This window comes from Gorilla gorilla, chromosome 5 (assembly GCF_029281585.2).
Source record: "Gorilla gorilla gorilla isolate KB3781 chromosome 5, NHGRI_mGorGor1-v2.1_pri, whole genome shotgun sequence".
NCBI classification, from domain to species: Eukaryota; Metazoa; Chordata; class Mammalia; order Primates; family Hominidae; genus Gorilla; species Gorilla gorilla.
The window spans coordinates 149,701,606-149,715,026 of NC_073229.2; positions in this window are offsets into that span (position 1 = coordinate 149,701,606).

A 13,421-nucleotide genomic window follows, 5' to 3' on the forward strand; every position below is an offset into this window, starting at 1 on the left:
AGTTGAGACTGTCCCTAGAACTTCTGGATACGATTAATTCCATGTAATTCTCTATAGCCCTTTCTAATTGGTTGAGATGTATGAGACGCCACACATAATGGAATCACTTAGCCATCTGCATCTCACATGAGCAGATGTGATGTATACATTTTCAAATAAAAAAGAAACAATTCTCTTAAGAAGAAGAGAAGCCAGAAATTGGTTCTACCTTTACAGGAACATAGTGCATACCTTTCTTCCCAATACTGTGATAAACATAAATGGTTAACAACCAAAGCTGCTACATCAGCAATTCCACCCCTGGGAGAAGGGACAAATTATATTGTAAATGAACCTAGCTGCTGCAGAGCCCAGGGCTCCACTCTAAGTTGGACTTTTGAGTTTTGGTAAAAGTAAATATTGACATTAAGAGCAACTCTACCAAGCCCTGTGCAAGTACGCAAACTGATTTCATCTTATAAAATAGATCTTCAAGAAGTTAAATGGTAACAAAAATAACATACACCAGATGGAACACTTACACAAATCTGTGCCTACTACCCACCAAAATACTTACTCATTCTGACTGAGTTAGGAAATAAAAAGCATTGGTATGACATGAAGGTTACACAGTCAGCTAGTTGGTTGAATTTCTCACTTTTCAATTTGTTTGTTACAGTACTATATAAACACAACCCGAGCCCACAAGTCATTACAGTAAACCAAACTCAAACGAAAAATAGTCCAACAGTACACAGTGACCACCATACACACTTAATACTCATTCTTTACTCTACCCAAACACATCCTAATGAGAGCTAGATACTGTTTGGCATTAGCAAATTGTTACTAGTGAACCATTGGCTGGAAGCTGGCAAGAGAGATACTATTCTCCTTCACCTCAAAGAAGAAACCTTTTCTGGATTAACAAGGAACTGACTTATAGGAAGGCCTTCCCCAACTCTAACCATCCAACAGCTTTTTAAAATTTCATAGTCCCTTCCAAAACCTTATTCAGTGTTGTAGGAGAATTCTAAACCACAACATTTTACTAATCCAAGATCACTCACTAAAATCAAAATCTATGGATATATTTTTGTTAAATTTTGTCTGCTAACATCTTAAGAAGGCTACATAAGGCAAATGGTCACCCAGAAATGGTCACCAAGTGTCAAAGCTCTGGAGGGCAGCATGGGATTGTTTCCTGGTCAAGTGTACTACACCGACTTTGCCCTGCTCGTCCCCTCATTCTTTCTTTTCTCTGCCCATCATAAGTGGACTTGGCATCATCCCTCCTCCTCACATTCATGATAGAATGGACCACATTCCCCCACGATAGTTTCCTCTACCTGGAATACTCTTCCCTCACTCAGTCATGTTGCTGCCCAAATATCACTCAGTTATCACAAAGGCCTCCCCTAACCCCTCTGTGTAAACTAACCCAGCAACACCATCTCTCTCTATTTAGTTATTCTGCATTGTTCTTCCTTGTAGCCCTGACTTGCAATGTTTGTGTTTTGGCTGCTTCTTCCCCATTAGTATGTCAGCTCCTTGGGGTCAGGACTTTGCATTTTTTTTGGTGTTCAATGTTGTATCCGCTAATACCTGGCACAGTACCTGGCAAATAGTCTGCCCTTGTGAGATATTTATTTTACAAATTGATAAGTGAATGATAAGAGGCCTTTGCCTAGAGTTTTCAGAAGCACTTAAGCCATTTATTGAATTTTTATGGTATGTGGCACCCAAAATTTTTGTGTGATTCAGAGACAAGACATTAAAGCAGAGGACCTGGGGATTTCCTTCAGGCTGCAGGACAACCCAGAGTTGGTCAGTGATTGGTGAAGGCCACTATGGTCTGATTACAGGATTAAAATCCTTAGTCTGTATTCAAAGTCCTCTAGCATATGGCTCCACTTTACTTTTCATCCTTCTGGTTCTTGGAGTAAGCATATATATTCTCAGTCAAACTGAGCTATTTTCTACCAGGTGTGTTCATCTCTGCCACTGTACTCTATTTATGATATTCTATTTGCCCCAAAATGCTCTTTCTACCCTTCCCATTCTTCCCAGCACTGCTTGCCCATCACCATGTATCTAAATTTCACTTCATGCCTCCCTCAAGACCTCCTCCAGGAATCATGCCTTCCATTAAAGTCTTCTTGTCTGGCATCACCATCACCAGCTTCACCCTGGCTGGAAGGGGTCTCTCCTCTCCACTGTCACCATCATGATCTCCTTCTCCCCTGTGGAATTACCCCTCTCTACTATGTATCTGTAGGCTTTGGTCGTTTGTTTTTATTTGCTTTTTTTTTTTTATGAGCCTTAGCTTTTCGATTAGACCAAGCAGAAGTTTTCTTTGTTTTTCTTAATCTGCCTCTACCTAGTTCACAAGTCCAAAGCATTGCTTGTTCATAGTGATTCTCAATTGCAGGGTACACAAGGCAAGATCGAAAGAGGGGGAGTGGGGCAGAGTATCTGATTCTAGAGTGAGGAGAATGTATATATCCTAAAAAAAGGCTTTTTGCCTCTTGCCATCCCACCCTGTAATTGGTGACATCCCAAATAACCTTCTCATGCTTCAGATTCACCATACTAGACTAGAACAGTACATGTATTATTTACCATTGCATCCCCTACTGTGTCCAACACAGTGCCCTGAATTTACTGGGTACAGAACAAATGTTTGATGAATGAATGAATGCATTCATGGGAAACCTTTCTGTTCCTTTGTACCTAGCACCTCCCTGATCCTAGGTTGGAAACACACATCCTTAAGGCAGGCTATAAAATACCTTCATCTTTAATCCTTATCCCCCTCCACAGACACCCACACCCTCTGACCAGGCATTTATCTCAGGGCACAAAATGCCATTTGCCTGCTGATCAAAGGCTGTGGGAATGGGCGGCAGGAGCAGCTGTGCTCAGATCCCGCCCACACCCTTCCTGTTTGCAGCAGCCCACCCCAGGGGCTATTATGCTTTCGGCAGGCTAAGGAGAGTCCCTCCTCCCTCCCCACCTTCCCTGGTCCTTGCAGACACTGTGGGTCTGAAGTGGCAGCCCCTCGCCCCTGGAGCCTGCTCTCAGCATTTCATTGTCCCCAGGCAAGACATAGATAGCGGGCCAGACGCTCCTTTCCCTTTTCCTGGGACTCTGATAAGGCAATGAAAACAGTTCTCTATTTTCCTGCACAAAAGCTGACTTAGAAGAATGGGGTGGAGCATAAGTGATAACCAGCTAGAATTTGTTGCTTTTTAAAAGAAATGTGGTGGGGAAGGAAAGAGTGAAGACTAAAAGCTTTGAGTTTCTGCCCTGGGTTGTAAGAGGCAAACATCTTCCCGTGACAATGCCCCCTTTTCAGTCTTAGAGGCTCATTTCCTTTCTGTAAGGGAAAACACTGTCCTCAGGTCAGAGGGCCACAAGAGACTCCTCCTAAGGTTGGCCAGGCCACCTGGGAGCCTCTCATGTGACCCATTTACCTAAAGCGTAGCTTACAGATCAGAATTAAGAGAGAGGGAAGAAGACAAGAATTTCTTCCTCCGTGTTTAATCCATTCCAGTCAGGATTCTCATTCTTTGGAACCCGTCTGTCTGGTCAATTTCAAGATGCGTGTGCATGAATGTAGGGAGCTTCATATAAACCCCACACACTCTCAGTTTCCTCCAAGTGTCCCGTCCCTGATAAGGGGCTCCTTAAATAAACAAACGATCTGCACAGTCCAAGTTATTTTTAGAGAGAATTCCTTCAGAGATGTAGTTGGTGTTTAGTAAATGCAGAGGTTAAAAAAAAATGGAGTGAAGAGACGGAGGATCGCTGTTTCTATGTAGAACTGAATAAAAATGGAATAGAGAAATACAATTTTTAAAAATGTCTTCTGGAAATACAACTTTAAAAAGTGTTTTCACTGCCCTGAGACTGGTGCTGGCCTCCTGCTGCCACCACTAGTTCTGGAACCTGGTGCAGTTAAAGAAACCTTCAGACTTCATCTTCTTCATTAGAAAAAGAAGGCTATTTCCTGAGCCCAATTTAAGGAAATTAATTGTTCTGGGGGTAGAGTCTCAGTATTGGTACTGATTTTTAAAGCAACCAAGATGATTCTAATGTACTGTCAGGGTTGAGAATCTGTGAACAAGATCATCTCTGAGGTTTATCCCCTGGTTCTAAAATTTTGTAGTTCCATAGTTTAGGTTCCAAGTTTTTCTATCTAATCTCTATCATTTATCTAAAAACTTTATTTGGAGCTCCTTACTATCCCCAAGTCTTTCCAGAATTAGTGAAGAAAGACATGCAACAACTGGCCATGACTGCTTCTCCTTCCACTCTTGGAACAGAAGAGCAGGTTGTTGAGTATTTGCTCAATAACCCAGGGACCCAGTTTCCGAAGACATGTAAGCTTGGAGGCCTCTAGAGAATTAAAGGAGGGTCATATTCACAAACTTAACTTACCCAAGAAAAATATAAAACTCAGTTCAAATACATACAGTGAGGAGAAGCAGACACAGACGTAGAACAACCCTGCTAGGCAATTTAGAGTCCTATCCATTTTTTGTCATGAAATAGGCAGTATTGGACAAGTGCATCCCAGCAATCACAGATTGAGATGGGTCTCCTCTATTTTCCTTGAGAAAACACTTGATTGTCTTTACATATTGCACCGTTTTAGATTTTTGCTTCTGAATTTGCAATATAAATTATTCTTAGGATCTTTCGGTTTCCCACGATGCCCTCTTGCATCAATTTTCCTGGCTAGAGTCTAAGATTCATATTCCTTTTTTCACTCTGAAATTACTCATTTTTCCTCTAGAGAGGCTCTTCCACCACTGAGCGGTCTTGGCAGCAGCTCTTTGTGACAGTTGCCTATAGGCATTCCCAATTCTCGAGTGGTTTTAAAATCAAGTATGCAGCTGAATAAATAGAAAAGGAGCAAACAGCACAAAATTAAGTAAAATACCAAATATCTCATACAAATGGAATAGACAATAAAAGCAAAAGATAGAGATGATTGTGTCAACTTAGATGTTTAGAATAAAATCTCAGGAATTGGAAAAGATTCTATCAGCTATATATAGGTCAAACTCCCAACCCATGCTCCCTTCAGCATCTTCAGCATCCAGCATCTGCGTAAACATCCACTGAGGAAGTTCACTCTCACAAGGCGTCCCATTCCAGGTTTGATTTACTTTAATTGAAATCCAGTTGAAGTCAAATATCAAATTAGAAGCACTGTGGATAATAGTGAAGCCCTAAAGAAAACATCAGCTCATAGCGCAAGAAGAGAAAAAACACAACTCGGAAAGAAAGGTTGTAGAATGAGAAGCAGAGGTCTGAGACATTTATTTATAATTTTCCTTTAGAATCACTTTAAAAACTGAACATTCACATGGCCTTTGCATGTTCCCACCTAGGGAGGACTGAGATGATATATTTCCATTCAGCAGCTTCTGCTGTTAGATAAAGAACTGAGACAAACCTCTTCCTAAAATGAATTTTTTTAAAAATAAAGAATTTGTTCTTTGAAGCTTCAACTATTTAGCAAAATGTACCTCATCTTTGTGTTCTAGTTATTTAAATGTTATGAATAAGTCGGAAGTATCATAATCATCTCTACTCCCCTGCCGCCAAATCCTGAACTTGTAGGTAGATGGTGTAAATACGTGTCATAATTTTTAAACCAAAACCACTAGGGTCATAGATTGTTATTTTAAATCTGATCCTTAAAAACAAAGTTTTAACCCAAGGTACTTTAGGTGAGTAATGTACCTAAAGAAAGATGAGAACATACTGAGGATAAAACATATGCAATTTGCTCCCTGGGATTAGTTCCAGGTCTTGATGCGTGGGTTTTATTCCTTCAACCCGAAAATATTGTCTTTTAGCTTGTTGTATTAGTGAAGGTAACAATATCCCATACACATCTCACATTTTCAGTATAAATCAAGACAGGTTTATTTTTCAAGTGCAATGGGTCCTTGTGCTGTTAAAAAATGATTGTATTTACCAGGATAGGAAAGAAAAAAATAGCAAATATTTATTAAATACTCCTATGAGCCTGGAGCTGTGCTTAGAGCTTTACCTATATTACCTCATTTGAAGGAATAGTCAGGATTTGCTTTCTCTGAAGCCACTTCAGCATACTAGAAAACTGAATCATCACCCACCTAGTTGTCCAGAGGCATTACATTTATATGGCACTTTAAACTTCTCTTGAGTACTTTCATATCTATAATCTCTTTAAAATCCTGTGTTGCAGTTAGGGCAGATATGATAAAACTAAGAAGATGGGTGAAATTGTCTAAGAATAACCAAACATGGAGTAGCAGAGCTAAAAATAGAAGCTAAACCCTACTGTCTTCTATTCTTATCTATAAAATGAGGAATATTTATAACTTGTTTTCAAGTTTCCTTCTAGTTTCCAAAGCCACGCGCTACAAGTCTTTGCCCAAGACTAAGAGATAATCAGCTATACTACCTTCCAGAACATTTAGAAAATGGTTTACTATCAATTCTAGGCTCCTTTCCTCTTCAAGCTTCTAAAGATGGGTTCTAACTTTAGAAATCTACTTTAATTCAACCAAACTGGGCATTGTTGTAAGTGCTCTGGGAATTTGAGAGATAAATGAGCTAAAGTCTCTAAGACTCCTAAATTTCCTTTGTAAGAATAAAGGAAAGAGACCATTTTAACTGGGGGAAATAGGGAAGTCATCAGTAAGTCCAGTTAATGTGAGTAGCATATTCAAGGCTGTTTTCAGTACACTGTATGAAAATAACTTTTTGCAGGGCTGAATTCTACAAGCAAGCTCCGTAAGTTTGGGGAACTATAGCAGAGAAGCATATCCTAATGAGGAAGCTTTATTTATTTATTTGCTCTAATTATTCTTAGTGCCTGTCCAATGCTTAGCCTGGAGAGGAGAATCAATGTGTTATGTGCATTTCTTAAAAAATATATATTGAATAGGTAAATAAGAAACTATTTTAAAAAATCAATAGTGCTATCAATGTATTTATTTACCCATTTAAAAACTATTTATTGAATGTAACTCTATATATAATCCTTGTCCATATGGAATTTCTAATTTAATGAGAGGGACATACATTAAACAACTAATCACACAATTAATTTATTACTCCAATGGCAGTTATTTCCCTTGACCCTAGGATCACTTCTCTCTGTCTCCCATCTGCTTTCAGGTCATCCAGTTGACCACTGTTCTTTGAGCTGAGGGTTCCTTCCTGCTCCACTGTGAGCCTCAGGCCACATCATACCTGGCTGCTGTTGACCCAAGATACCCTGTAAAATTCTGCTTCCTCTTCAAGAGCCCATAGGGAGGATGGAGGAGTGTGAGGCAAGCCTTGTCTCCATCTGCAGCCCCATCTTTTACTCTCTCCATAACCTCACCACATAAAAAACGTCAAACTATGTGTTAAACATGACTTTTTCAAAGCTCCAGGGGAGATTTCCCATAAAGTGAAACCCTCTATAAGGGAGTAACTCTGTTCTTAACCACATCCTCCCTTCCTTTCACTCTGAGAGTGCCATCTTTAAGTCTCCATCCACCTTTTGAAAAAGATGCTTTTGTAAATACTACATTTAAAAAACAGCAGTAGTCACACACACACACTGCATACAAAACATACGTTATTTTTATTGGTGGTTGCTTAATGGGGGAGGGCAGTAGAGATCAGAGGGCAGTTCAGCCACCACCCCTGCCCCAGGCCACCTCCAGAGCTAGCCGAGTCTTAATCACTTCCACTGGGGTGGGCGTGGGGGGATCCACAGAGAAACATTAGAGATGGCAGGAATCTCCCGACAGTGGTCCTGCTCCTAATATGCTACCCCCAAACAGGAAGTGGGCTAGAAGAGTTTCTAATGGCTCTACTGTAGGTAATTCCAGATGAGTCCCAATCCCAGGGCAGGAGCCACGCACTCCTGGGGTATATGCCGTGCGGTGTTGTTTGGGGAGGCAGAAAGGGGTAGGCAGCTTGCTCCTGACTCCCACGTGGAGGGGCGCAGGGAGGCCTTCCCAGAGACTCCAAACCCAGGGGTACAGTCGGTTCTTCGGTGCTTCTCTGCTGCTTGAGACTTCAGGAGCCCCCAAGACTTGGTCACCGAGGTGCCACAGGCGCCGGCCTTGACCGCACTCTCCCGCGGGCCCCGGGGCTGCTTTCCCCGGCTTTACCTTTGTTTTCCTAGTCTGTTCCTCCCTGAGCTTGTTTGTGTAAGAAACCCTCTCTCCCTGCTTCCTGTGTCTCTGTCATTTCCTCCCATTGCCATTCTACACTGTGGCACTGAGGGCCATTGTTTTTCCTTCTAACCACAATTCCAGACCCTGGGAATGGCAAGTAGGTGCGCGAGGACGCTGAGGCAGGCGGGGCTGCGGGCTGGGGCCGAGCTCCGAGCCCGGGAATACTGGTGGGCAGCTGTTTGCCGGGCCGCTCGGGAAGGAAGAAACTCAGTAACAGGAGACAGCGTCTTGCCAGTTAATCCTCAGGCACTATCTAAATGAAGGCATGTTCCCAGAAGTGAAGATGGGAGATGTCTGAAAGTCCTGATAACCATCTTCGTCAAAGAAAGCTGTGACGGTCCCATTTGCTTTCTGAATTTTTAACATATCCTTATTGCTTTTAAACGAACCGAAAAATAAACTAAACCTAATTTATAGGGGAGCTTAACAGAGATACGAAGCCAGGTGCTGGACACATGGATACCTAATTAGAAATGAATTTCCTTGCGCTTCTGTTCAGTGCTTCTGCGTTATCCGTTTTGATCAGCCTCACTATTCGTCCAGCCTGCGCTGTAGTGTAAGATAAACTACTTTATGTTTTCTTGGCAGCGTTTAAATCAGACAGGTTCTCACAGGAGCTCAGATTTTGGGTTGTTTCCCTGAGCACAGGGAGAAGGAACTGAAAAAGTAGCTGGCCTGGGGAAAGAAGAATGTAATGCCTTCTTATTTACCATTGAAATGCCAAAGCCTGGTTTATGTGTTGATTTCCAAATATAAACAGGAGGAACACTGTGGTCCATATCCCATTGAAGGACTAAACCAGTAACACGTGCGTTTTGCTTCGTAACCCAGGACTTTTTTTTCTTTCTTTTTAGTGCAACTCTAACAAAGTAAACTGAGCAAGATTTACAGACAACTTCGGCGTGGTTTCATACGAGATGTATTGAAGCACATTTATTTTGTTGACTGTTACCTAGCAGAAGACGGTTGTTCTATTTTGGTAGCATTTGTTCCATAAAACTCTCAAGGTTTTGGCCAGCTCCTTTCATTACACCTTTCCTGCCAGTTATGACACTAAGGGTCACTCATCAAAGAGATTTTGTTTATTTCAAGTTTTAATGGGCAATGTGGTTACCAGGAACGTGTAAATTTCCAGGTTTCTGTTAAAGCAGTAGAAAGTTATAAAGCACATAATGGAAAAGAAACATATCAAATTCCTTTATTTCAAATAAAGTTGTGTTTTTCATTAAAGGATTTAAGAGTGCCCTGTGCCACCCCCATACCACAAAGCTACTGATCTTGGAACATGATTTAAATATTGATCAGTCACCATTTACAATTTTAAAAAATAATGTACCCTACTACTTTGTATCAGGAGCAAACTTAATATTACAAAATCCTTTTCAGGGAACACCCCAAAAAATTAGATTCATAAAAATCATTTTAGAGAAGACATTCTATTAAAAATAGTGGAGAATTATTTTTAATGGAGAGAGATTTCCTTTTCAAAAGATGGTATTTTTTAAAGAGACTTTTATTGCTGGAATTACATTATTGCTCTTTTCTTGAGTTACAAATGAACTCTAGAGCATGCTGCAATATATAAGGATGAAACGAAATGATTTCTGAGTTCTACTTCAAAATAAAGAGAGGTGAGTTGGCAGAGGTTTATATGAAAGAACACAGGTGAGGCATTAATAGTGTGTGGGGGTGATGGGTGCAGGAGGGTTCATTATAGCATTCTGGCTACTTCTGAACATTTCAATTATTCAATAATAACAATTTATGAAATGAAAAAGAACAGTGGAAGACATAAATATGTTTTTTTAAAACAGAGAATTAAGTATCATTATTTCTGTGTTTAGTAACACTTTATTGCCATGCTCTTCTGGTGCTATCTTCTTGCAGAGGCCAGAAGTGTTGGAACTCTTGGAAATACAAAAATCTGAGCAGGTATATCACTTTTCAGATATCCAATGGAAGAAATGCAAATCACCTAACTGCATGCAAATCACCTAACTGCATGCAAACAGCTTGACTTTATTAAAGCAGTCAATAGCCCAGTCTAAACAATTTCCAATTCGGACTCTCAAATCACTGCTTCTTACACCTGGGTGGCCTCTTAAAGGCATTCCTTAGAAGTCTATGGTGACAATGTTTGGGGAACCAGTTACTTTCTTCATTTTACATATTTCTAAGTAGAAGATTTGGAAGAACTCTGAGAAACAACAATATTGGCGAATAAATCTTAGAAACATGTTTTTCCACCTCTGGCTCTACAACAAACAAGTATCACACAAACTTAGCTAAGAGTGTTCCAGAATTTGCTTCATCAAGAGGAAGCTGTTTTATGAAACAGTAAACTTCCTCCGCATGTGAAAGAGGAAAGGACATTTTACTCACAGAGACCACCATTCTTGATCCATGCAAGATCAAGACTTTTCTAAGATGACCTCTCGGACTCTTGTCGGTGTTCTTTCTCTGTGCTCCTGCAGACTGAGTCTCATGAATCAAGATTTTTCCATTTCTGGATGACCGATCAGGTATCGCAACATCTTCCTCCTAGGATATTTCATTTTCCTGTTTATCTGTTTTACCCAATTACATTTATACAGACATATGCCAAGAAAATGTTCAATAATGAATTGTTGACATGATTTTCTTATTTTCAAACTTCCCTGTGATGAGATCCTCATAACATCCATTGCCAGCAAATACACTGCAGAGGAAAATAAATTAGGATCATCCTGCCCCATAGACAGTTAACCAATTTCATTAGGTGGTCCAAATGAGGAACCGATAAAATGGCCCATTTTGTTTTAATCGTTCATGGTATTTAGAGTTTACCCTCCTAGAGGAGATTGAAGAACCAACTTTTGGCATTGCATGGGGAAATACCTCACTTTGGCATGTGCAATATTTATCTTTCAGGCCATTATGGATACTGGCTGTCCTCTAAACTGAGCTAAAATAGAAAAGAATCCTGCCTCTGTGTGGGTTAAATAAAGACCACAAGTTACAACAGCCAGCCTCAAAGTATTCCATGGGCCTCTCCCCAGACACTCATTCTACTTTTCTGGAATCTTAATCCTATTCTGCACCTTTTGATCAGGCCAAGCCCCAGACCATGGGTGACTTATCAAAACGGCTGGAATTTGCACCGTGCCCCATACCCCCATCTCACTGGCCACTTGTAGGCTGGATTATGGGACTAACACTTCAACACTCCCAAGTGGAGGCCTGTGAGTGGTTCATGGTCTCCATCACAGGCAAGGTGCCACAAGTCAAGTGGGAGGTCAAGCAGAACACACCAAGCGGCTCCTGTCTCTGGCTCTTCCCAGCTCCATGTTAACAGAAATATCCTTCTTCACTCCACAGCACCAGGCTTAATTTTTTTTTTTAATATAGACATGAGTTTCTGAGTTCTCCTTCCCTTCTGCATAGCCTTTCCTTTATGGGGTGGTTTTGCCTTGCCTTCTCACTGACTTCCTATTTCACCCAGGAGGCAGCTCCTACTTGTTCTGCAAGCCTCCAAGTGGCTTCTCATCTTCCAGTCTGACCAGGTTGCCTGTTATCAATCTCCAGGCTCACTGTCTCCAGGGATCTGCTTTTAGGGACAGCAGTAGGCCCCAGCCCTTCCACCCATTTCCAAGTTAACTTGGACAGTTACTAAGATTAATTAGTATTCTCTGCTCCCAGCCTAATTTCCCATCATATGTGTCTCGACCCCTAATTTGTTACCAATCTTAGCTAAAAATTATAAAATAGTAGCTATGTAAGCCCTCGGTGATCTCTCTACCTGATCTTACCCCTCAATTCCTCCCACCCTCCCACTAATTCCTGGAATGGCAGAGGTCCCTCACTGCACTCCCAGCCTGCCCTGCCAACCTTGTGTAGTTTCTACTCCAAAACCTTCTTTCCCCCTTCCAGAGTATCAGGAGTAACAAAACGTACTTTTCTCACATGGCATTTCTAAAACCTGACCTATCCTATAGCTAACTGTCTTATGGAGAACAAGTGTCAAATGCTAATTAACATAAAAATATTAATAGATAAATAGGGCTGAGTGCATGATACCTCATGAAGTTATTTTAACAAAAGAAATGTTTTTAATACCGGAATTTCCAAGTACCCAGGGACATGATTGGCTAAAGAAAAATTTATTTAGAGGCTAAAGGTCCTTTCCTTTTCATATACTCATGCCAGTCATTATTCTATATGAATGATCCTATTTGGCTTCATGTCAGCTTTTCCGGAGGTCACGTGGTGGCCATCCTCATTTCCGCTGGAACTCACACTCTTCCAGGTATGGATGGCTGTCATCAGTGCTACTACTGCTCTCTCAAGGTGGCCGTATGACGCAATGGAAATAATCCAACAGACTCGGGTTCCAGGACCAAGTTCACCACCTACTAGCCTGGCAATCTTGGCCAAGTTAGTAACTTCTTTGAGGCCACAGTGTCCTGATCTGTAAAATGGAAATTTATTACCTACTTCCGAGTTACTGAGCAGATTGAATGAGGCAACACATGCATTTGTTTCATGCAGTAGTTGCCTTTAAAGCTAGCGATCAGTAGTTCTTTGAATCATGGTTTTTTTTTTAACATAAATGTCTGATAATTACAGTAAATATGGATTAACTTCCTTGTGACTTGTCATTTTTCAATAATAGTTGCTTCAGTCAGCACTGCAGAACTAGCAAATAACAGCCTACCTGCTTGATTTAAGTGCTAAAAAATTCAGGATAATATTGAGATCATTTGAAATTCAATTTTTGGCTTATTCTGGACTACTTAGTGTCCCTAACATGGGAAGTTTGGAAATAAATGGAAAAGATGTGGGAAATGAAAACATGGAATGTCTTGGCTGGGCGCGGTGGCTCACTCCTGTAATCCCAGCACTTTGGGAGGCTGAGGCGGGTGGATCACGAGGTCAGGAGATCGAGGCCATCCTGGCTAACGTGGTGAAATCCCGTCTCTACTAAAAATACAAAAAAAAAAAAAATTAGCCAGGCGTCGTGGCGGGCATCTGTAGTCCTAGCTACTCGGGAGGCTGAGGCAGGAGAATGGCGTGAACTCGGGAGGCGGAGGTTGCAGTGAGCCGAGATCGTGCCACTGCACTCCAGCCTGGGCGACTGAGCAAGACACCATCTCAAAAACAAAACAAAACAAAACAAAACAAAAAAACATGGAACGTCTTAATATCACTCTTGCTGTTAAAGAC